This window comes from Equus asinus, chromosome 20 (genome assembly GCF_041296235.1).
Source record: "Equus asinus isolate D_3611 breed Donkey chromosome 20, EquAss-T2T_v2, whole genome shotgun sequence".
Taxonomy (NCBI): Eukaryota; Metazoa; Chordata; class Mammalia; order Perissodactyla; family Equidae; genus Equus; species Equus asinus.
In genome coordinates, this window is record NC_091809.1 from 52541345 (window position 1) to 52565784 (window position 24440).

The following is a 24440-nucleotide window of genomic DNA, read 5'->3' on the forward strand; positions in this document are numbered from 1 at the left end:
AACCCTTGAGTGACCACACCTTAGACTTTCCACCTTTATTTTTACTCTCATTCGTTATTTGAAAGTAGCTATTATAACTCAATGTCCTTTATTTCAACAGATCTACTTCCCCTAAAAGTAATGCCTCCGTATTTTTGGTCTAGATCACAAAGTGGCAATGAGCTGGGATTCGTATATTTCACTGTGCCTGTGAGGACTGGGCTTCTAATGAGGGCTGTCTTGTCAATCAGAGGAAGCATCTGTAATTATCAGCCTTTTAGATATGAGAAAAGTCCTTACTCTTTTCCATTTCTTTATAATTTCTACTGTAAAGTATAACAGATGCAGCCTATGAATTTGGTGACATTTAAAGCCCCTCTCCCCTCAATTTTTCCCCTTTGTAGAAATTGATGTAAATAGAAGCTGAACAGGAAGTGCGATGACTGATGAAAATAGTTATTTTTACCTAAGCCAGAAAGCTGTTCCCAGTAGAATTACCATTGGCAGGAAAAATGAGCTTTTCTCTAGAGTTGTCTCTGACATGGTTAATACATGCTGGTGGATGTCTTCTGAGGCAGCACATAAGGTTCCAGATGAATAAAAGGAACCAAGGTCTATCTATCAGGTTCATGTCTAGTTGACAGTAAGTTTTTCAATCTTAAATATCAAATGAGTGAATAAAATATAGTGCTCTAACTACAAAATGGAAGCTACCACATTTGATAGAAGGAGAAATGCAGCAATTGGCCTTTCACCTGAAGGAATCTTTGTCTTGGCGATCGTGACACCAGATCTGTCTTTATTATGATGTTCCAAACATACTGTTCTTCACCGAGGAGGAAGTCAATTACCATCTGGTTGTTGGATTACAAACTGGCTGTGATTTTGATTAAACATAAACCGGAAGGTTAAAAAAAAACGTGGAACTATATCTAAAAAACCCCAGAAAACATTGACAAAAGCAAATCAAATGAATTTAACAATAGTATTTTGGTGATATCATGGACTGCTTGTCAGTACGCATTTGGGAAGAGTCCCAGTTCTATCAAGGAAATTTCCCCTTTTCATACAACAGCATTTGTATATCCAACTACTAGTGTGTTACATTTTCTGGGTTTTTTTTTCTTTTTAAAATTGTACTCAGTACCCAAACACTAGGCATTTCCTTTTGCTGGGTAAATGAGATCCACAGAGCTGCAGTCTAGGAGGCTCTATTTATATTTACTAAAAATAATTAACCTGAGATCAGAGAGAGAACATGGGTCCTCTCTCCCCCTCAGGGGCTGAATGCAGATCCCCTTGTCTCCGTAGGAAGAGTGGGACATAGAGCCTGCCCAGGAAGGCTTGAGGCACTTCAAGGGTTGAAACAGCTGGAGCTGTTTGTCCATCAAAGGAAAGTGTAACCAAAACATTAGGGAAGAGGTATTTTTCAAGATGGGGATGACTCTGGCTGAGAATGACCACTCATCTTCAGTTTAAACTTCTACGGATTCCTGTTGAGGGGCAGACTTTTGAATAATAAAATAACTGATCTAAACCATCTGTCTTAAAAACACTCTGCTTGCCTGAAGAGACTACTTGTGCTCTATTTGGAAGGTCGAAACTGTACTTGAAGCCAGATTCATAGTTGGTGACAAATCTATCTGAAAGCTTGAGGATTTTCCCCCAAAACCCCATTTTTGGAGGAGTTGCCTAAAATGAGCACACGATATCGTATGAGGGATAGCAATCATTTATTGTTTACTATGTGCCAGGGACAACACAAAGTCCTTTCTGATGTTCTCTCTAAAATTCGAGCCATCAATTACACGTCCTTCTACCTCCTTCTTTGCAACCACACATATTTTCCTTTTGATCAAATCTTTGGCTTCTTGAGGTCAGGGACTATGTATAGGGCACTGTCCTTGGGTACTAAGATAGGTAACACAGACCTCCCTTGTGCCCTCACAGAGCTTACGGTCTGACCTACAGTGCTTGGTTCCTCATACAGTTCAATTGTGCTGAATAGATGAATATATATTTATATAGGTGACACGCATTTGCTAGATAACAGCAGCCTGATGGTGAGTTAATGAAAACAGTTATACTCCTAATATATCTGAATCACAGTCCTCTCCAGAAAAATCACTTGCTTCTCATTTCACAGTCCATGAGGGGTATCTAACAGGTTTATGAGAGACCTTTAGAGGTCTTCTGCTTTTGTGGTATATCATTGTCATTCTAGTATGACTTACTTTCTAGTTCCTATGGTTGACCCTCTTATGTGACTTTTACTCTCACTGATTTTGGTGGCTGTCTAGACATTGTCTCCTCCAGGCAATGCCATCAAAATGTGGAGAATAAGTCCCCTGCGCATTGATGTTAGGGCTTTTTATTGGAGCCATGCACATCAATTTCTTACTAGTCCCTAGGTGTTGAGCGCTTTAATTTGACTTGTTCTTGGTGTTTTCCAGCTCTACTTCTCACTTTTATGCGTGTAACCCTGTTTCATATTAAGAATGGACAGTTTTCTTGCTGTGGCACTCCAAATTTTCACTTCTCAGAATGAGTTCCTTGTGCATCTGGTATACCACCCAGAATTTTTTTTTTTTTTTGAGGTAGCCACTATTCCTCATTACTAAGGATTCTTGACTCTGAGGACCAGATGTCAACACCAATGCATTTAATTATTTACTCTGAGCTCACTGGACTCCTGGGCAGCAACCTGTTTGATATCACACTAGCTATGCATTAGTCATTCTGTGCCATTCTCTACACATATATACATACTCATATTCTAAAGTCTCCAATTATCAAATGCCACCTGTGACAAACTAATGTTGAAATTAACTCAAACAATTGTTTGAGAATCCAAACCCTCCTCCTGCCCCCCAATTTGAGGAGGATCACTATGTTGAGAATCACTATGCCAAGATTTCTAATTTCCTCACCTAATTTCCAAATCCAATGGACCTTTTTTTCCTCCAGTCCTTTTTCTACTTAATCTAGTCCTTGTTTTACTTGATTGGTGGCATTTCACACATCTGACTGCTTCCTTCCTGAACTTGGTCCTGTCTTAGCTTTTGAGACACCATTTTCTCCTGGTTGTTTTCCAACTGTTCCAGTATCCTCTCCCAGTATGCATCTTCCTTTGCACATTCCTTTAATGTTGGTGTTCCTTAGGGTTCCATCTTTGACTCTTCTTTTCTTATGATACACACTCCATTTGATTAATGTATTTGGTTGGTCTCATCACTTCTGGGGCTTCAAACTTCCATCTTTATATCAATATCTACATTGGTAAATTGTACCAATCTATATCTTCAGATCTTTCTCTTGAGTGCCAGACCTGAACTTCAAAGTGCCTGATAGACATGTTGACTTAGATGCCTGTGAGCATCTAAAATGAACATTACAGTGAACATGTCCCACACTGAACTCGTTTTCACATCATTTATCTTTCTCCTACATTGTCTACTTTAGTTAAAGGCATGCCATCTCTATTCTGGTTGCTCAAGCCAGAAGCTTTAGAGTCACCTTAGATTTACTCCTCCCTCTCACCACCTTCAAAATCTTAAAAGTCAAATCCTGTTGAGTATACCCAGCTTCTCAAAACTGGCCCCTCTTCTTCATCCTTGAAGCCACTTCTTGCCATTTCTCATTGGTGGTTTTGAAAATTGCCACTCACGCATTCTCTGTATAATTGGTCATTTTTCCCTTGTCCCTTGTTCTTGCTGCAATCAGAGTAATATTTCTCAAATGCAAATGTGATGATATTCTATCCTGCTTAAAACTGTTCAATGGCCCCGTACTGACAATCAAATAAAGGTTAAACTGCTTGACCTCACCCACTAAGATATTTTAACATCTCTAGCTTTTCTCTCTGTCATCCCTCCCACATATGCCATACCCCAGTCATACGGAAATTGCTACAGCTCCCTGAATGATACCTTCTGGCACATGATGTTGCTTCTTCAAATTTCTCTAAAAACTATGTGTATTGAAGTGTAGCCCAGGATGGTATGTGTGGTCATTATCAAAAGTAAGTGGGACCTTCTGAGTATGGCTGGATAGTAAAAGAAATAATATATTGGAGCAGGTTGTGTAATTCTTCCTTACTCCTTGTAGAAGCAGACAGTCTTTTCCAGGAGACAAGAGAATCTCTAGGATGGTGAAGATGTGAGGAATATTGTGTGGGGTCAGAAACAGAGAATATGGACTCTTGAGACAAAAGGAAAATAATTTGCAACTCTGGGACAAGGGCCAGGTTATAAAATCTTAAAAGTGAGAGCAACTCTGAGATGATGACCCCTGAGGGGCTAATGGATCCTTAGAGCAGAGCTTAATATCAGAGAATCTTATGTTAAATTCTGGGGTTACTGAGTCAGGATTTCACCAATAAGCAGAACAAATTCATCCTGAAATGGAGGGGTGAATCTGGGATTCAGGCAAAGAAGAAACTATTTTTCTGATAGCTAAGGGATATGACTAATAACAGTAACACTTAGAATTTTTGAGTATTCAGTACTAAGCATAGTTCTAAGAATTTTATATTTATTCATTTAACATTTACAAAACTTTGAAATAGTTACTATTATTAGCCCCCTTTTACAGATGAGAACGTTGAACCACAGAAAAGTTAAAACAAACAATTGCCTAAAGTCATAGCCCCACGAAGTGGAACCAAGATTAGAACCCAGCACTCTGCCCCTGAGTCCGTTTTCTTAAGCATCTTGGAGCAGGGATGCAGGAAGAAATGAAACCAGGAGGAAGAGTTTGGACCAGAGAAAGAACTTACAAAGCAGAGAGGATTTGTGATGGCTCACTTATATCTTACTGCATGCAGGTACACATGCACACACATACACACACACTCACACATAATATGCACACCAACAAGCTCATGTACACACACATGCTTCCACACAGTACACATGTACGCTCATGTGTCCACACACACATATAGATGGTAAAGGGGACACTTGGGTTTTACCTTTGAAGAAATCCTCTCATTATTTCTAGTAACAGCATCTAAATCTTACCCCAGCATGCCAAAATAGAACAATGTGTCATCACAGTTGCTTTTATGTTTTTTTTCATTTATTGATTTTTTTTTTAGTTTAAAGCTAAATATGGGTTAAAAATGAGACTTCTGAAATGTGGTAATTTTTGTCATAGCTATTTATAATACACTTTTAAACAGATGATTAAAAGATAATTTTAAAATACAAAACTAATGGGAGAATGTGGTAGATAATTTGGTCTGATGATGTTGAGCGTCACATCAAAGAAAGTACAGAGCCGTTCCTGCCTGAGTTAGAGAACATTATTATTTTTGCCTAATGCCCTCTGAGGTGATTTAGAACTCAATGCCTTATACTGTTTCAATAGCGACAGTGTGGAGAAGTTGGGACGATCTGGGATCTGGCTTCTGGTCTTCTTTGGGGACACACCTTGTTTAAGGACGACACGTGGAGAGGAACTAACCTGTCTAAACCGCTGTGGGGAGCAATTGTCTTAGTTGGATTGTTCAGTGCGGTTATGGACTGAATGTTTGTATCCTCTCAAAATTCTTATGTTGAAATTCCAATCCCAATGAGATGGTATTAGAGGATGGGATCTTTGGGAGGTGATTAGATCATGAAGTTGGAGCTTCATGATTGGGATTAGTGGTCTTATAAAAGAGACCCCAGAGCGTCCCTTACCTCTTCCTTCATGTGAGGACACAGCAAGAAGATGGCCATCTATGAACCAAACAGCGGGCCCTCACCAGACAGTAGATCTGCCAGCACCTTGATCTTGGACTTCTCATCCTCCAGGACTGTGAGAAATAAATGGTCATTGTTTAAGGCACCCAGTCTATGATATTCTTGTTATAGCAGCACCAACAGAGTAAGACAGGTACCAAGAAGCAGAATGCCAGTCAGGCAAGCTCGAGCACACGTGGACAACGTTGAAAATGTACAGGAGTACCTCACTGAACCAGGGGTGAGAAGCGCAGCCAGTCTTCCTCCCCGCTCTCCCTCTCATGGGCGTGTGTGCTCACGTCTCTGCTCCTCTCTCTGACTACATCACTGTTCTCTGTTTCTGCAAAATGCCTCTTACTTCTTTTCACTTACTTGACCTGACTCTAGCTTTATATCACTTCAGGTGCATGTCAGAGTCTGACCTGACTCTGAATCTCAGTTCAGAATTGTGGGAGAGAATCTAATGCTTGGGTTAGGTGTCCACTCTTGGTTCAATTAGCGTGGCTAAGTGGGTGGGCTGCCTGCTCAGTAGGATTGTTGGTACAGACTCTCTGAGAAACGGGACATGGGCAGAGAAGGGGATGGGAGGGGATTAATTAACAGATGATTTGGGCACCTATAATACAGCAATGATAATTTTTCCCTGCATATATTACTTGAAAGCCTCCAAGTCTTTCTTTTTTTTTTTTGAAGATTTTATTTTTCCTCTTTCTCCCCAAAGCCCCCCGATACATAGTTGTGTATTTTTTCAGTTGTGGGTCCTTCTAGTTGTGGCATGTAGGACGCCACCCCAGCATGGCCTGATGAGCGGTGCCATGTCCCCACCCGGGATCCGAATCTGTGAAACCCTGGGCCGCCAAAGCAGAGTGCGCGAACTCAACCACTCGGCCACGGGGCCGGCCTTGAAAGCCCCCAAGTCTTAAGAGTAGGGTTGTGTAAATAGGGTCATACTAACATTAATACCTGAATAATGAGTCACAGAAAGGTTAAAACAATTGCCTAAAGTCACAGCCTACGTAGTAGACCATATGTTATATCTACTAATAGAAAATTTTAATTCTTCCTTTTTGTGTCCTGTATAATTGGTTAAGTCACAGATCATGAAATAGATCTCCAGTACTCTGCCCCTGCGCTTGTTCTCTTAAGCATCTTGGACCAAGGATGCAGGCATAAATGAAACCAGGAGGAAGAGTTTTGACCAGAGAAAGAAACTTGAAGCAGGGAAGATTTGTGACTGCTCACTTGTAACTTGCTGTACACACACACATACACACACAGATGTATACACTCTGGTATACACACATGCTCTCAATCTGAGCCCTTGCTGATGTTAAAATTCTTCCCTCTAGTATTTCTGGGCACCCCCAAAGGGTGTCTTACCTGCACCCAGGAGTCCAGGTTGCTCTTATTTTGAACTCTGCCATACCAGTGAGTGCCACTGTGGCTCCAGCTGGTTTTGCTTGTCCTGCATGGGCCTCTGTCCCCAATTAGGCCCAGATCCCTGGTGGATCATCCTGGCCGCTAATGCTATCAACCCCCCACGGTATGGGGCGGGAAGATGCTTCCCCTTCTGTATTGCATTTAATTGGGGCAGGATGGGCTCTAGTGGATCATACAGCCCTGCAGTGTTGCAGAGTTTGGTGTAACAGATCTTTCTTTCTCACATAAGGCTCCTTTCTCCCCAGGGTCACACACACTGCCAGGACAGCTGGGTTCAGAAGGGTTCAAGAGTCAACCACCATCTGAAACCACCTCTCCTTGTGACCTGCTAGGTCTTGTTGCTGATCTCCTCTGCCTGACAAATTTTCTTTTCAATTCCTTCCTTCACCATGGTCTCCATTGCATCTTAACTTCTCCTCCATCATGAATAGCTGAGACGTCTGAACTCCAGTACTGAGCACTGTTCAAGCTCTTATTACAACGAGGCTTTTAGTTTCCATGTAAACTAATGATTGCAGATAGATACAAGAGGCATATATGTGTGTGCTATTTATTACTAACTCCACACGATGGACTTGCACTTGTCAGTTGACACTCCTGATATCTGTAACTTGCCAGATTTTGTCTCAGAGATGTGTGGGACTTCTTGTTTCCTTACAGGTTATGCACAAATCTTTCACACATACCACAGTCCTTTACTGGTGGCTGATAGTGTGCCAATATCCTTTAGGCACAGAATTCTTTTTCTGGATTTGCGGACACCTAGGGGGTCCATAAGTGAGTACAGTCACATGTCGCTTAATGACAGGGATACATTCTGAGAAATGCATTGTTTCATCATTGTGTGAACAGGATAGAGTGTACTTACACAAACCTAGACAGTATAGCCTATTACACATCCAGATTATATGGTCCTAATCTTAAGAGACCACTGTCGTATATGTGGTCTGTCACTAACCAAAAAGTTCTTACGTGACATACGACAGTACTAGGAGTCTGTGACTATTGGTCTCTAAACTTTACTCATGTGCTTAGAATATATTTAATTGTAATGTTGCTCACAAAACAAAGTTTTGATCAGAAGTCCATGATGTTCTTAAGTTTTTTAACATAAACTTTCATTATTGTCTATCATTCTGTCATCATAGTGATGCCTGTCATTAGTAAATGCAAGATACTATCTATTGCTTTAAACTCCTTATTCTATCTTAAAGATACAAATGGGACTGCGTATAGTGGGTATCAAGATTGGTTTCTTTTGGCTAATAGGTAAGATGGGTGCAGTACACTCAAAATTCTTACTCCTGGCCAATTAATTGTGTAATCATGGGTCATTCACTTTGTCTGGGCCTCCTTTTCCTTCATTACAAAATGAGATTGGATTAGATTATCTTTAAATTTTTTAAGGACCAATATCATAGGACTTCTGACCTTTTGGAAATAAATAGTACATGAATAATATTGGGGAAAATTTTTAAAAGCCACATTAATTTTAACCCAGTCTTATGTAGCTTTGAATTCATGGTTTACTCTCTAGAGCTTTCTTGAATATAGTGTAATCTATTCAACTAATTTGTCCTAACAATGTATTAATAGCATCTATTAAAAATACACTGGATAGGGGCTGGCCCCGTGGCCAAGTGGTTAAGTTTGCGCACTCCGCTGCAGGTGGCCCAGTGTTTCGCTGGTTTGAATCCTGGGCATGGACATGGCACCGCTCATCAAATCACGCTGAGGCAGCATCCCACATACCACAACTAGAGGGACCCACAACTAAGAATATACAACTATGTACTGGGGGGCTTTGGGGAGAAAAAGGAAAAAATAAAATCTTTAAAAAAATACATTGGATACAAGTGGCTTTTGATCATATGTTATATCTACTAATAGAAAATTTTAATTCTTCCATATAATTAGTTAAGTCACAGATCATGAAATAGATCTCCACAGTTCATTAGTCGACTTGAAATAAATTTTGAACAAATTTTTACTTGCTTCCTACCTGTTTACTTAAGTATGAATATGCAGAATACTTTATATTTGTGCTTTAGAATGAGCAGTTGGAGTTTGTATTAAACTATTCATAGATTTATGAAAGTTGGATTTAAAAAAGAATTACAAATTAATGAGCTTGTCCTTAGAGTTTAGAAAGGAAGTAGAAACTCATTTCAGATTAATATAGTCAGTTGCCTCTGCTTTTTGATGAAGTTTCTCTCTGAGGCTGATTTAGTCGTGAAACCATCTGCACTTCCAAACTGCGAGGCCCAGCTTGGTGGGCTCCATAGTACTTAGGATGCTTGCTTCTTTAGGAAGGTACAGAGACTTGCTTCACAAAACAAGCCAATAGGAGTGAAGCCTGGAGCTGAGCATGCAGTCTCTGTCCCAAGTATGTCCTTGCGGACATGAGATCCACGACTGGAAGGGAGTGTTGCTCTTGAGCACAGCTCGGCTACCTAAAGCGGAGCAGCTGTTCTCAGTTCTCGCAGCTCAGAGACAATGCTTCCCAAACTTGCCTGATGGAAAGAATAATGGAAGGTGCTTGCAAGACAGAGGGCTCCCCGAACCACTGCCCTGGAGGGTTGGGACCTGGGAATTTGTACTGTTAATGAGAATCTCAAGTAAGTTTTTCATCAGGAAGTTTGGGAAAATGCTTCATTTTGAAACACCTCTTCTTTCTTCCTTTTTGCTCATACTAAATTCTTCTTCTAAAATCACAGCATTACCACATAATTATTGCAATCAGTGATGCTCTTACTTTCTGAAGGGTTTCCTAAGTTGCTGCCCCGACATTCGCCATTCATTTTACACACGATCACCAGCTGATTCTTCTGGAAACTCAACTCTGATCACTATTTTCCTGTTCAAAGACTAGCAAGCCTGCTCTGTTGCCTGTGGGATTATGTCCAGATTCTTTAGCCTGGAACTTAAGGGACTCTACGAATTGGTCCCAACCTGTCCTTTCTAATTCTTTCTTACCTTGTTCCTTTATACATCCTAGGATTCAGGTAGGTGGGGTCATGGTCATTCAATTTCCTCTATACATGTTCTTTGATCCTCGCTCTTTGTCTTGGTTTATGTTGTTCTCTCTGCCTAGAATATTCTTCTTCTTATCTGTGTATGTCCACATCTTATCTATCTTTCATGGGCCAGCTCAAAATTTACCTCCTCTCTGAAGTGTGACCTCATTTTATTGGTCAGAGAATAAGAATTTATTGACTGCTAACTATATGTCAAGCATTGTGCGGAACTCTTTATATGTTTGTCTAACTTGACTTCAAAATAATCTCGGGAGAGAAATTTCCCTACTCTGGACCTCATCCCCAAAGTATAATAGCTCCTCATTTTCTCAGATTCCATATTTTCAAATTCACCTACTTGCTAAAATTTATTTGTAACCGCATAACCAATACTTGTGATGTTTTCAAGGTCATTCCTGAACATGTGTGGAGTGGTGAAAAATTCAAATCGCTTGATGCATACCTCCTGGCTCGGATTGAACAAGGAAACACTCTGCCTTCTTGTTTCAGCTGTCATACTACTTAAACAAGTGTCCTTTACTCAGCCTATTTAGGGCCACATTTTTCACATTTTTGTGCTTTTTGTTAGTAATTCCGCTATTTAAAATGTCCCCAAGTATAGTGCTGAAGTTCTGTCTCCTGTTCTCAAGTTCAGGAAAGCCGTGATGTACCTTATAGAGGAAATACGTGTGTTAGATAAGCTTCTTTCAGGCATGAGTTATAGTCTGTTCGCTACGAATTTAGTGTTAGTAAATCAACAACACAGTCCACCCAGAAAAAGGGAAGGGAAATTCACTGATCTATATGTGAGGCCATTCCAGAAAGTGCTAAAGTAACATCGATAGTGTGCAACGAAGCTATGGAAAAGATAGAAAAGCAGCTTACTTTGTGGATTCATGAGACGATGACCCATAAGAAAAGCATAGTGACTGCACTGTGGTGAGGCTGAAACCTGAGAGATTGTGGTCATTACCCAGGGTCAGGAAAACGTTAAATCCCTCTTGGCTAGTGTTGTCTTGGTTGACACAATCCAAAAGGCAATATGGCGTGAAAGATGTTAAACTGGCAGGCAAGGCAGACTCTGCAGATCAGGAGTCTGTGGAAGAATTAAACAAAATACATGCTAAGTATTATACAGGAGAAGGGTAATGTGGAAGAGCAGGTTTTCAATGCTGATGAGACTGGCTTGTTTTACAAGGAGTTGGCAAACAAACTTGTGTCGTGCAAATAGCATTTTAGTTGATGAAAATGTTGTGACCTGAGGTGTGCAGGAACCTAATCCTCTATTTCTGCTAGGAGCAATAGTTTAGTGTCTGCTAATTTGGTGTTCACAGCGACTTTATAGAATATAATTGCTGTGAATAATGAGAATCGACTGTACTTTGTTTTTAACTTCCTTTATAAAATGTATAATGTTCTACCTTGTGTTATAGCTATTTTACTATGTACCAAACCCCCTACTGTAGTATTTCATAAACTCCTTGAGGGTGGGATCCAGTCATCATTTACTCAGCATCAGTTTTCGAGTATCCATTATGAGACTACCAAAGGCAATGGGTAAGATCGAATTCCTGCCCTTGGGTAGCTTGCAGTCTAGTAGCAGACAGACAAGTGAACAGATGTTTGTCACAATGATTCAGAAAGGCACAGGAGGCTGGATGTGATTCATTAAGAGATTACACATAATTCGCAGTCTAGGCATTGAAAGAATGGATCTGCCATTTAAATATCTTCTTAACGTATGCTTTACTATTATTTGATTAAGTCTTTGCCTCTTAGTAACTCTGATTATGTCCATGTCTATCTCTTTATCTTCCTGAAGACCTATAATGATTAATGTGTGGTTTTGGAAATCCAAAGAGAGTTGCTTTACATTTTTTACTACCACTAACGTGCATTGTTAAGCTTCAAGAAGCATATGGCTCTTCTTAGGTCTTGTAAGAGGAGAATTGTACAGGCTTGTCTTGCAAAGTTGCCAGCACATGATACGAGAAGGCAGCACTGACAGGGGCAGAACCCAGAAAACTGTAGCTACATGCCAGCAAGGTGGCTGTCCAATGCACCACAGACAGCAATGCTTGGATGCTAAACCCACATGCAGGGGCTGTGCCATGCAAGGCAAGGTAAGTATCGGCATGACTGGGTGAGCAGCCACAGGGCTTCTCATTACCACGGGCCTTGGCTTTACCACACCAACCATAACTAATAATTGTGGTTTGGATCGAGACTTTATGGTCGGATAACAAATGAGTCACTGTCTTTCCCTTTCCTATTTTGACAAGGATTGAAAATAATTAGTGATCTATTCAACAATTCCAAACACTTCTGCTAGTCTATTTGGACGAAGACTTTAATATATTTGCTAGAAGAACTCTGGCTGGTGTCCAATGAAGGCTGCATTTTAAAGGAAGAAATTGCACAGAAACATCAATTTTATGGAAGAGAGTGGAATGAAAATGAAATGGAACCTGGGTTAGCTTTCAGGATTTTTTTCCTCTGCCTTGTCTCCTGTGGATTTTTTTTTTTAATATAATCGTGAATTTTTTTTTTTCCTGAGGAAGATTCACCGTGAGCTAACATCCATGTCAATCTTCCTCTATTTTTTTATATGTGGGCTGCCAGCACAGCATGGCTGCTACCAGAGTGGTGCAGGTTTGTGCCTGGGAACTGAACCTGGGCTGTGGAAGTGAAATGTGTTGAACTTAACCACTAAGCCACAGAGGCTGGTCCTCCCATGGATTTTTGACTCACCTACCCAGACCTCTGACCTGATTCCTAGACCCTGCCAGACTCTTCTATTCTGTGACCCTTCCATTCTCCGTCTTCACTCCAGGCTGCTAGGCAGCCCCTCTGCAGTTGTTCCAGTCCCTGTGGTTAGTGAAAAGACCACTGATTAGGGGCTCTCTCTGCTCTACTGTCATGCTGTACTCTCTACAGTCGAATATGACCTGGCCCTTAACCTGGATGAGTTTATTGTCTGGCAGGGAAAAGACACATAAACAAAGTGATTATAATGCTTTTTGATGAGTAGAAGAATCTACAAAATACTATAAAGAACAGCAGAATGAATGAATCAGGGACCACAGATGTGACTGCTTCATCCCACTTGGAGGAACATCTCAGGCTGCCCAGAAATGCCTTCCTCCCTTGGCTTGGGCTTGTCTCTCGACAATCTCTTTCTCTTTCTTCCTGGTTCTTTCCATCTTTGGCTCTTGGAAGGGCTCCTTCACTTCTGCTTCACTTCTCTCTGTCCCACTTGGCTTCTCTGAAGCACATCCGAAAGCCATAAGTCAACGCTGATTCTTTCCTTTTGTGAAGCTGGCCCTCTTCTCCATTGCTCTAGGCTAGGATCAAGACCTACTCTCGGTTGGGGCCTTACCTGTTACAAATTTGTTTGTTTCCCATGTATAATTGCATCTCCCCAAAAGGATTACCAACTCCTGAGGGCAGGACTATGCCATTTACTTCCTTGAAATATCTCTCATAAAAACTAACATAATGTTGAGGTCGTAGAAGTTGCTTCATAATAATTTTTGAAATATCATTTTGTTACTATGGGCTCAGTATTCCCAAGCCTATTCAGACATACTGAATCTGATGAAAGCCAATAACACAGAGAGGGGTGGTCTATGGAGATTTTTCAACCAGAAATTATTTTGTTTGTATATTTCAAGGCTGATTATTTTTCATTTGATTCTGGAAAAATACCTCTTGAGTTTTAGAAAATAAACCGTCTAATCTCACATGCCCAGAGGTTTACACGCTGTGTCCATTTTGAGCAGATCTTCAAAAATAATGTGGTGTTTCATCATCTACTGACACAGAGGAAATGGAATGAAAAATTTTCCTGAACTTTGATATTCTAAGTTGAGACTCTTGAAAGATGGAGGAAGGCTCAGAGTTCAAAATGCTGATCCGTTTCGTCTGACTTTGGTCTCTGGGGAAAGGACGTAGGATTCACATAATCTTTCAAAAATATTTCCCTACATTTGGTGCCTTCTGTACTCGAGGTTTCTCATTATTTCCTTCAAGGGTTTCTGTGACCTGTCAGTTATCTAAACACTTTTTTTCTCTACCTTATAGAGACTATCCATTTCCTTTATGTTTCTTCCATCTATGTGTGTGTGTGTGTGTGTGTGTGTGTGTGTGTGTGTGTGCGCTCTGGTTTTTCACCCATTCATCAGCACCCCGTGAGGGTATACACAGGTCAGATTAAAATTAGAGCAATTTGATTTTTTTCCATGGTTGTAATGAAAGGTTTGATGAAGAAAGGGATCAAAATTACTGCTTTCAATGCTGCGTTCCCTGTTGGTAATTTGAAAAGCATATGAATTGTGCATTTTATTCTCCTAGTAAGAGAGAAAAAGTTCCTTTTGTATATAATCCTTAATTTTTTTCTGTGACTAGGACCCTTTAATAGAATATAAGATGGTTCCTTACCCACATTTTATATATTTCTCTGTTGTTGGATTCCCTTCTCAACTCAACCATGGTGTTCTTTTTCTATTTCTCTCCTTAAGCTAATTCTCTTATGTGAAAACTGCCTAGGATCTCATAAAACGTGGTATTTTCATATGCATTGCTTCATTCTCTCACTATTTCCACCTGAAGAGCAAAGAGAATTCTTCTTGGAATCAAACTCAGTGCCTCACTGCTGTCCTTTGGGGTGCCTCCTCCACCTCCCGGCAGTTATTTTCAGAGAATAAAATCAACTTTGTTACAGAGTGAGGAAGCATTTTCTAGTGTTCCAGGGAATTCTAGTTCTGTAAGATATTTCACAAAAAAGGTTTTGTGGTCACATATGTTTGGGCACTTGGCATACATACTCTATGCCCTTCTTGGAGATTTCCAAAGCACATATTGGAATGCATTAAATACATTAAAACCTTTGAGAAATCCTGCCTTCCACAAACCTGTCTACTCTTGCTTCCTTGTCATTTCCCAAATGTTATTTGATCATTGAGCCCCTTCTATTCTTATAGCACATTTTATCATTTGATAAAACATACTCTGAGAGATACTGGAAAAGGAATTAGGGAATACAGCTCGCTAAGCCTGGAGAAATCACAGATACGCAATGGCTCACTCCTACACTGGCTTTTCAGATCCTATTTTTTTATCAGTGAATTGCAAGCTCCATGGGGCAAGGACTTTTATCAGTTCACTGCTGAATTTCCAGAGCTGTAACAGGGCCTGGCATGTGTTTGCACTCAATAAGCATTTGCTCACTGGAAGAATACATGCATCTCTGGATCCTGGACACCATGACTTTCTTAGCTCGGTCCCACGGGGGGCCCTAGCTTCAGATTGGAACTAGACTTTCACCAGTTGCGCAAATTCTTTAACCAGTTGTTTCTTCTCCCAGTTTCAGCAATCAGAACTTCCTGTTTTCTTCATCTTTAATAGTCGTGTGGCACGTTTATCCCATTTGTGGCTTCCCATATTTTCACATGTCATTCCGTGTATTGGGGGAAATTCCTTTGTTGTGACTCTTGCCTCCCAATGTGAAAGTCAGCACTCAAATTTCCAGGCCGTCTTGCAGGAAGATGCATGATAAACAGAAGAGCAGAGTGTGGTGTGGAAGCAGGCTTTATTGCAGAGCAAGCGGTCCAGCTGAGGTCGGCTTCTGATGTAGAAATGTGAGCATTGGTGGGGGCTTCCAGTCAAATGGCATGGATTGCTCTGGGATGGCCATGGCAGGTCAGCAATTGCCTCCTGAGGCGAGTTTTGCAGGGGAATCGGAGCCTTATTCCTGGAAGCTTAGCCAATAGCCTGGTTCTCTAGGCCCCAGAACCTAGTTCATTACAATGTGCTTAAATGTCCCTGCTAAAGCTGTCTTTGTCTACCATGGAAACATGAAATCCATTCTATGATTCCACAGGTCTTAAATTCCCATTTCAGGAGAGTTTGTCTCTTATTGTTAAAGATTTCTATATTTTATAGTTGCCCACACCATTTTTTAAAATTTCACTCACCTCCATCAATTAATTATATACACACGTATTCTTCCTTTGCTGCTTTCTCCTACCTGTTTTTCTAGGATTTGATCACACTATGTATGTTACTCTCCTCTTCTGAAGAACAATGCCCAATGATTTGCTTTTTATAATGAGTCTTTTTTTTTCTCTTGATAACTGAAACTCATTGAAGGATCCCTAATCCTTCTTAAATTCTTACTGTGCCTCTCTTGCACTCCAGACATTCTTCTTCATTGAAGTGACCATGCTTAGGAACGGCAGGATTCTATGTCTCCAAGGTTGGAAACATCTAAGTTAAATTTTAATCATTTAGTTTAATATCTCAATCATTATATCTGTCAAACACAATTGGGAGGGGAATAGGGAGACAAGATTAGGTTTGGCTACCAGTAAAAAAGATTCTGTTACAGTAACTTAAATAAGACAGAGATGTAGTTTTCTCTCTTGAAAGAGAAGCCTAGATGTAGTCTATTAGGGATTAGTATGGTGACTCCATGGTCATTGAGGACCCAGTCTCCTCCTATCTTTCTGCTCCACCACCCTCAGTAAATGGCTTCCATCTTCAGTGTAACCTCATGCTCACAAAATGGTTGCGATAGCCACAGCTTTTCCATCTTGCCTCCCATCTGAAACAATCTTATTTCAAAGAAATTATGGTCGATGAATTCCATTCCTATTTAGTTGGCCACTTCTATCTACAAGAGAAGCTTAGAAATGCCATTTCACAGTTGGGAAAATTGCAACAAGCAATGATTCAGGGCTCTGTTTTCATACAAAGGAAGAAGGAGGGAATACATATTGGGAAAATAACAGTCTCTGCTTTGAAGATGGTATTTTTTTTTTTTTAATTTGCTGTTGTTTTCCAGAAGATGTTATTGGCTGTAAATCCAATGTAACAGCATTGCGAAGATTTCTCATAAAACATATACTTCATAGGAAACAGTCATGGCTCAATCTTTTGTATTTAGAGGACTGTCCAGGAAGTTGTGTGGTCTCATGGCCAGAAGATGCGCATCGACTCCCTGCGTTTACAGCCGCTGTGAGCAACGCTGTCCCCTGGGATCGGAACCAGACTTAAGTTGTTGGTATAACTTCTGATAATGCTTTTAAAGAAAGCACAAGATGCTTCAAATAAAGCATTTTAATAATGCTCCATTACAACTCATTCTTGAGAACAAGATTCACAATTCAAGGCATTTTGAGCTTTTAAAAAAGATTCACATCATTTGAACACAAAACAGAGGCAGCTTTCTCTGGGCCCATAAAACCAATCTTAGTCACCACCACAGAAAATAGTTTTATTTCTTCTCATCTCTTGATAGAAAATGGGAGGTTGGGTCAGGGTGATCTAATTCAGAGGAGGATCGGCTGAGGATAAAGACAGACGATGAAGAGGAGAAATAGTCTATGCTGATGTTGTCTTGGATAAGCTATGTTGGCATAAGCTTTCTTTTGTCATTTTTCAAGTGACAAGTTCAAAGCTCAAAACTATGAACAGACTCTGGGGTTTAAAGCATATGGAATGTTATCTTCAATGGCTTAATGAGGAAGCACTGGATTTCAATCCAGTGATTCTTTTGAGCACGTCTGTGATGTAATTACCCATTTTCTTATTCTGCTTATTTGTAAACCATCAAAAGTCAGCTTAAAAGCTTTCATAGTACCCAGATATCCAAGAGTTAGAATACTGAGCCCTTTTTTCCAGGGTTATTTATTTGCACTACTAACAAAGAATTCAGACTTAGCAAAATGCTGTACAATTCTTGCCTTCTCCCCTCCTTCCTCCCACATAGTTCATCCTTGTAACAGACAACTGGTTCTGCTCAGCCAGTGTGATATGTCCATAACCACCTTTCCCTTCCCTTCCTTTTGTGGTTTGCTGCTGCACAAAAGGAGGACACAGTTATGACTGCTTTATAAACAACTGGGAAGAATGCTGGCTTTTATCAAAATGGGGAAAGAATGGTTGGTCACAGGGCATGCCTCTGTGCCCCACTTTAGAGAACTGAAAACACAGTAGCATTGTACTATGGGAGGATGTAAGTTTCCAAAGCGACTGGTTATTATGTGATGGGTTGGTGCTAGCGGACCAAGGTGTGCCTGGAGCTGAGTGAGCACAGAGGAGGTTGGGTACAGCAGTGACTAGTCATCTTCTCATAACAATCACCCTATGGGACTGCCAACAGGAGCCCTTTCTCTGTGTCACTCAGGCAGATGTTTAATTAGCTCAGTCTTTCCTACTACTCATGGAGGTATTCAAAGAACATTCTGGGTGCTGGGGATGCAAAACATTCTTTCAGCACCACTGGGGAATTTTCCATTCAAACATAGCCAAAGCTCAGCTGAAGTGGAGAACTATCTACTTACTCAAGCTGTGAGACTTAGGGCTGTCTGTGACTCTGCTCCTCTGTGTGGTCTGAATGCATCCTAGGCAGGGTGGAGTTTCAATAGCAGCGGGAATGGGATGGTAGCAAAGAGAGAGGGTTAGATGCTGCAGGCAGTGTGGCCACATGTGCATACAGTGTGCTAGGTACATTAGTGTCTCCTTGTGTTCCTGGCCAAAAAGAAGAGGAGAGAGTAGAAGATCCAGCTTCAATTCTGTCACCATAAGGCAGGCTTGTGACAACTGACGCCATCCCTCACAGATCTGAAAAATCAGATTCTAATTGCTTTTTGGTCTCTTCTCGGCAAATTCCAGTTAAATTATTTTATTCTTTTATCACTTTTCTAATTTTCAAAGAAAAACTACAGTAAAAATATTAACAATAGGTGCTATAAAGCACTTTAAAAGGAAAGAAACCATTCCCCAGACATTTTAATGAGGAACATAAAAGAGAAACAAACTTTTTATAATAAATATTTTATTCAAAATTTTTACTTGACGTCATCTAACGAATATATCAGGCTATAGTAGTGATTATTTTGTTTTGAATTACAGTTAATTTGTCTATTTATTCAAACTCTAAATTATGCAGGAGGAAAAACATGGAGCTTACATCATGCTCCAATTTTGGAGAGAATTTTTTGCTGCTTATTTATGAAGTACTTCCAGCAAGGCACCACAGTCTTTTCAACTGTTGAAATAAAGTAAAGCTCAAGATGAGGCAGAGTAAAGATTCTGAGCATAAGTTATGGTGCTGGCATCTTGATTTTGTGTTCTTGAGGTCAGATACTGACTTACTACAACAGACAGGCTAGTGATGGAGAAAATTGGCATGAGTAGCATGATAAAACATTTGGAGGATCAAAATCCTTAAACTATGAAGTGTTTCAGAATGTGAAGATGGGAAAGAAATTTAAAGTGCAGCATGATGGATCACAACGGCTTCGAAGCTCTGATGAAATGATGATGCTAAAGATCAGAACTATATTTTTCCTTTTCAGAGCACAGATTATGAAGTTGCTGGGAACATCCATCTGTGGTTTCTTTTTCTAAAATACTTTAGCATAACATTTTTCTAGGTATGTCATTGTTATTCTTATAAAATTGTAATTTTAATTTTGGCTTGATTGGCACGTTTCTCAATAATGTTGACATGATCTTCTATTTCTCTCTCTCTCTCTCTGTGTAATGTATGCATATCTCTGTTATATAGAAGTTTATATATAGAAGTTACATAGTAGATATAGAAACAACAAAATCCTTATTTACAAATAGGAAGTCACACTGGAATCTGGAAGACTGAAGGACAATTGTAGGGAGAAGTAGGAATGTCTGGCACATAGCAGGAACTCAATAAACAGCTGTTGAATGAATGAATAAGGGAACCACCTCCATCATTAAAAGCACTTTGCTATTATGTAGAGAATGATGAGTGAGAAAACATGATGGCACATAGTAACCACTTTTCTACATAACTTCACTCTTACGATATCCTTGGGAAATGAGTAGGTCAGGTGTCATTGTTATCCCCATTTGCTGATGAGGAAATTGCAGTTTGGAGTTTGAAAAGACTTGTTCAGAACTGGTAAGTGGCAAGGCTGGGACATAGCTTCAGTCAGATTAAAAATCCTGTGCATTTTGCCACTTTTGTTTTCTGCCACGTGTGTGTGTGTGTGTGTATACAGTGAAGTACCCCAGTTTTCAGTGATTGCTGCTGCTGTCGTCTGAATATTTCTGTTCTCCCCAAATTCATATGTTGAAAATCTAATGCCCAAGGTGATGGTATTAGGAGGTGGGGTTTTGGGGAGGCGATTAGGTCATGAGGGTGGAGCCCTCCTGAATAGGATTAGTGTCCTTATAAAAGACGTCCCAGAGAGTTCCCTCACCCTTCCGCCATGTGAGGATACAGGGAGAAGTCTGTGACCTGGAAGAGAGCCCTCGCCCCACTCTCTGGCCCTCTGATCTCAGACTTCTAGCCTCCATAACTATGAGAAATAAGTTTCTGCTCTTTGTAAGACACTCAGTCTATGGTATTTTGATATAGCAGCTTGGAAGGACTAAGACAGCTACCTAACCACAGCACAAACCCCTCTATGCTTTGTTGTCAGCCCTGTGATTATTTGATTTACATTTTTTCACATTTTCCAGTTCCATCTTTTGCCCCTTACAAGATGTCCATCTTATGTCACATTACCGGTTCTGGAATAGCCCCTGAAAAAGACACTCTTTGAAATGAGAAAAGGGGATAATAAATGAGAGACGATAAACTTTACTGAAAAGCTGCAGGTCCATTGCCTTTCTGTTGGAGAATTTTCTTAGGCTAGAACATCCATCTTCTGTGTCTGTCCTTTTACACATGTGCACCACATTTCAGAAGGACAGTGAGTTTAACAATAATAAACATTAGAGCTTCCATGCCTCCCTTCTGCTCAGCAATAGGCTCTTAATTCTTTATGTGGAAATGCCAGTGGAGCAAGAAGCAGGACAAAGAGGCAGCAAGGAGTTTCTTGGCAGAAGCAGCCGCTCAAAGAACTAAAACAAACTCACACATCAGGGTTACGTTGTTCCTGGACCTTGGAGAAAATAGCTGAGCTGGAGAGGTCTGTGTTTTACCAGGGAGAGCCTCTGCCTGCTCTCTTCTTTCTGAGTACGACCTTTTTCTATGGCATGCAACCTTTGGAGACAATAGAGCATAATCTAATTTTTCAAATGATGATATCCCTTCCCCCTTCAGTGTTACACATTTGTGTAAGAGGTAGGATCTGAGATATGTTATACTCTTAACCTTTTCTGCAATCCAGGAGATGACCACCGGGAGAATACAGTAACCTTTTCTGTTTATGTAATGTATTGTGCCCGAGAACAATTTGTACTTTGGAGATAACTCAGCAATGTGTCAATCTCTGCCTGCTGCTCTTCTCCAGCAGCAAGAGCTGAAGCGCTCACTGTCGTGGGAGCTCCTGCCTCTAAGGAGAAGGACTGGAAGGAGCTGCTAAGTCCATTTCAGGAACCTGGACATGTGAAGGTTGCCCGAGCCCCTGGAGGCCCTTGAGAACAGAGAGATGTAGCCCCCTTACTTGTACCAGTGAGGAGGAAATGAGATTAGAAACGCCCTCAGCCACAGTCCTGTCCTCAGGGAAGCAGCCGAAGATACTTCTTGTCACACAGACTCCTTTGCTTTCTTTCATGGTACTTTGATTCCCTGGGCACAACAGATTGAAGAGAACACTGGATGCACTAATCTAACAAGGGCAAACACATACACAGAATAAAAGAGATCTCATGACCTCTGAGGCAGCTGGGCTCCTTCATGAATGTCGATGATGATCTTCTCTCCGGGAGTGTTATCACAAAACCCATTCCCCGCCCCCCCCAACACACACACAGAGGGCAGTGAAACAGAGAGAGTAGGAGAGGAGCAAGTAGACATAGGAACTAAGACAAAGGACTGCTGAGCACTGAATGAGGGAAAGAAGCCACCTTTGGTAAGACATCCCAGTCACCAGAGCTACCACAGTATTCTGAGCAGCCAGGAGCCATTGTTTCCATTCTGGATTTGTATTTTTTCTTTAACAGCTGTATTGAGGAATAATTCACATGCAATAAATTGCACACATCTAATGTGTAAAATCTGATAGATTTTGACACATGCATGCGCCTGTGAAATCATCATCACAGTCAAGATAATGAACATTCCATTTCTCCCAGAAGTTTCCTCTTGCCTCTTTGGAATCCTTCCCTCCTTCCCGCCCCCATCCTTTCTCACTTCCTCTAGGCAATCACTCATGAGCCTTATGTCACTATAAAGTTGTGTGCATTTTCCGGAATTTTATATCAGTGGAAACATAGAGTATGTACTCTTTTTTGTCTGTCATCTTTCATGCAGCATACCTATTTTGAGATTCATTCATGTCATTGCATGTATTAATAGTCATTCCTCTTTATTGTTGAGTAGTATACCATTGTGTGAATAAACCACAGTTATTTTTTGTAATCCATTCACTTGTTGATGCACATTTAGATTGTTTCTAATTCTTTGCTACTGTGAATAAAACTGCTATGAACATTTGTATACAAGTCTTTGTATGGATATATGCAACTTTTTATATGCTTATTTGCCATCTATATATCTTAATATTCTATGGGTCAAAGAAAAAATAAAAAGGAAAATTAGAGAGTATTTTGAACTGAAGAAAAAAAATGCAACATATTACAATTTGTGGGATGCTTCTAAACTGTTACTTAGAGGGACCCTTATAGCACTAAAGGCCTATAAGAGAGAAGAAGTTCTTAGTGAGCTCAGTTTACATGTTAAGAAACCAGGGAAGAAAAATAGCAAATGAAATCCAAGCTATGGAGAAGAAAGGAAATAATAAACATCAAGGCAGAAATCAATGAAATTGAAAATAAAAAAAATAGAGAAAATCAGTGAAACCAAAATTTAGTTCTTTGAAAAGATAAATATAATTGATTAAATTCAAACCAGGCTGATCATCAATAAAAGAGAGAAAGCACAAATTACCAATATCAGAAATGAGAGAGGTGACATCAGTGAAAATTCTACAGATGTTAAAAAGAATGAAAGAACATTATGAACAACTGTACGCCAACTTTTGATTAAAAAACACCAATTTTGTGAAAGATACAAACTGCCAAAATTTATTCAAGAGGAAATAGGTAACCTAAACAGCTTGTATCTATCTAAAGAATGAAATTTGGAGTTAAAAACCTTCCCGCACACACATACAAAAGCCAGGTCCACATGGCTGCACTGTGAATTATACCAAATATTTAAGGAACAAATAACAACAGTTCTGTATAAAGTCTTCACGAAAATTGAAATGAAGGGAATACTTCACAATTTATTCTAGGAGGCTAACCTCACTCTGGTGCCAAAACAAAGCATGAATGTTATAAGAAAAGAAAACTACATAGTTGAAAAATTTCTTAATAGATTTTATAAAATCTAATCAGCAATATATATAAAAATACATCATGACCAAGCGAGGCTTATCACAGAAGTGCAAGGTTGATGAAACCTTTTAAAATCAATCAATGTAATTCATGAGGACAGACTGAAAAACAAAAGCAACTATGTGATCATCTCAAGAGATGCAGAATAAGTATTTGACAAAATTTAACATTCATTCCTCATAAAAACTCTCAGCCAACTATGACTAAAGGACAACATCCTTAATTTGATCAAGGGCATCTGGAGCTAACATTATTTTTAATGGTGAAATGTTGACTGCCTTTCCTCTAAAATAAGGAACAAGACAAGGATGTCTGCTCTCACCACTGCTATTCAACATTATACTGAAGGTTTAAGACATGCTATATGGCAAAGAAAAGATATGAAAGGCATGCAGATTATAAAGGGAGAAATAAAACTGTCTTTATTCACAAGTATATGATCATCTATCTGGAAAAACCTTATGGAATCTACAAAAAAACCACTAGAGCTAATACGTGCATATGTGATATAAGATCATTATACAAAAATCACCTGAATTTCTTAATACTAACAATGAGTAATCAGAAATAGAAAAAAATCCCCCTACCATTTACAATCATATCAAAAATAGGAAATATTTAGAGATAAATCTAATAATATATCTAATAAATATAATAGATCTAACAGAAAACTACGTAACATTTCTGAGAGAAATGAAAAACCTAAATAAATGGAGAGATATAACACGTTCATGAATTGGAAGACTCAATGTTGTTATAATGTCAACTCTGCTCAAATTGATTGGTAGATTCAAAACAATCCTAATCAAAATTTTTTTTAAAATTCATTTAGAAATGCAAAGAACCTAGAATAGCCAAATAACTTTGAAGAGAGAAAAGGAAAGTTGGAAGCCTTACAATACGTGATTTCAAGATGTATTATAAAGTTATAGTATTCAAGATT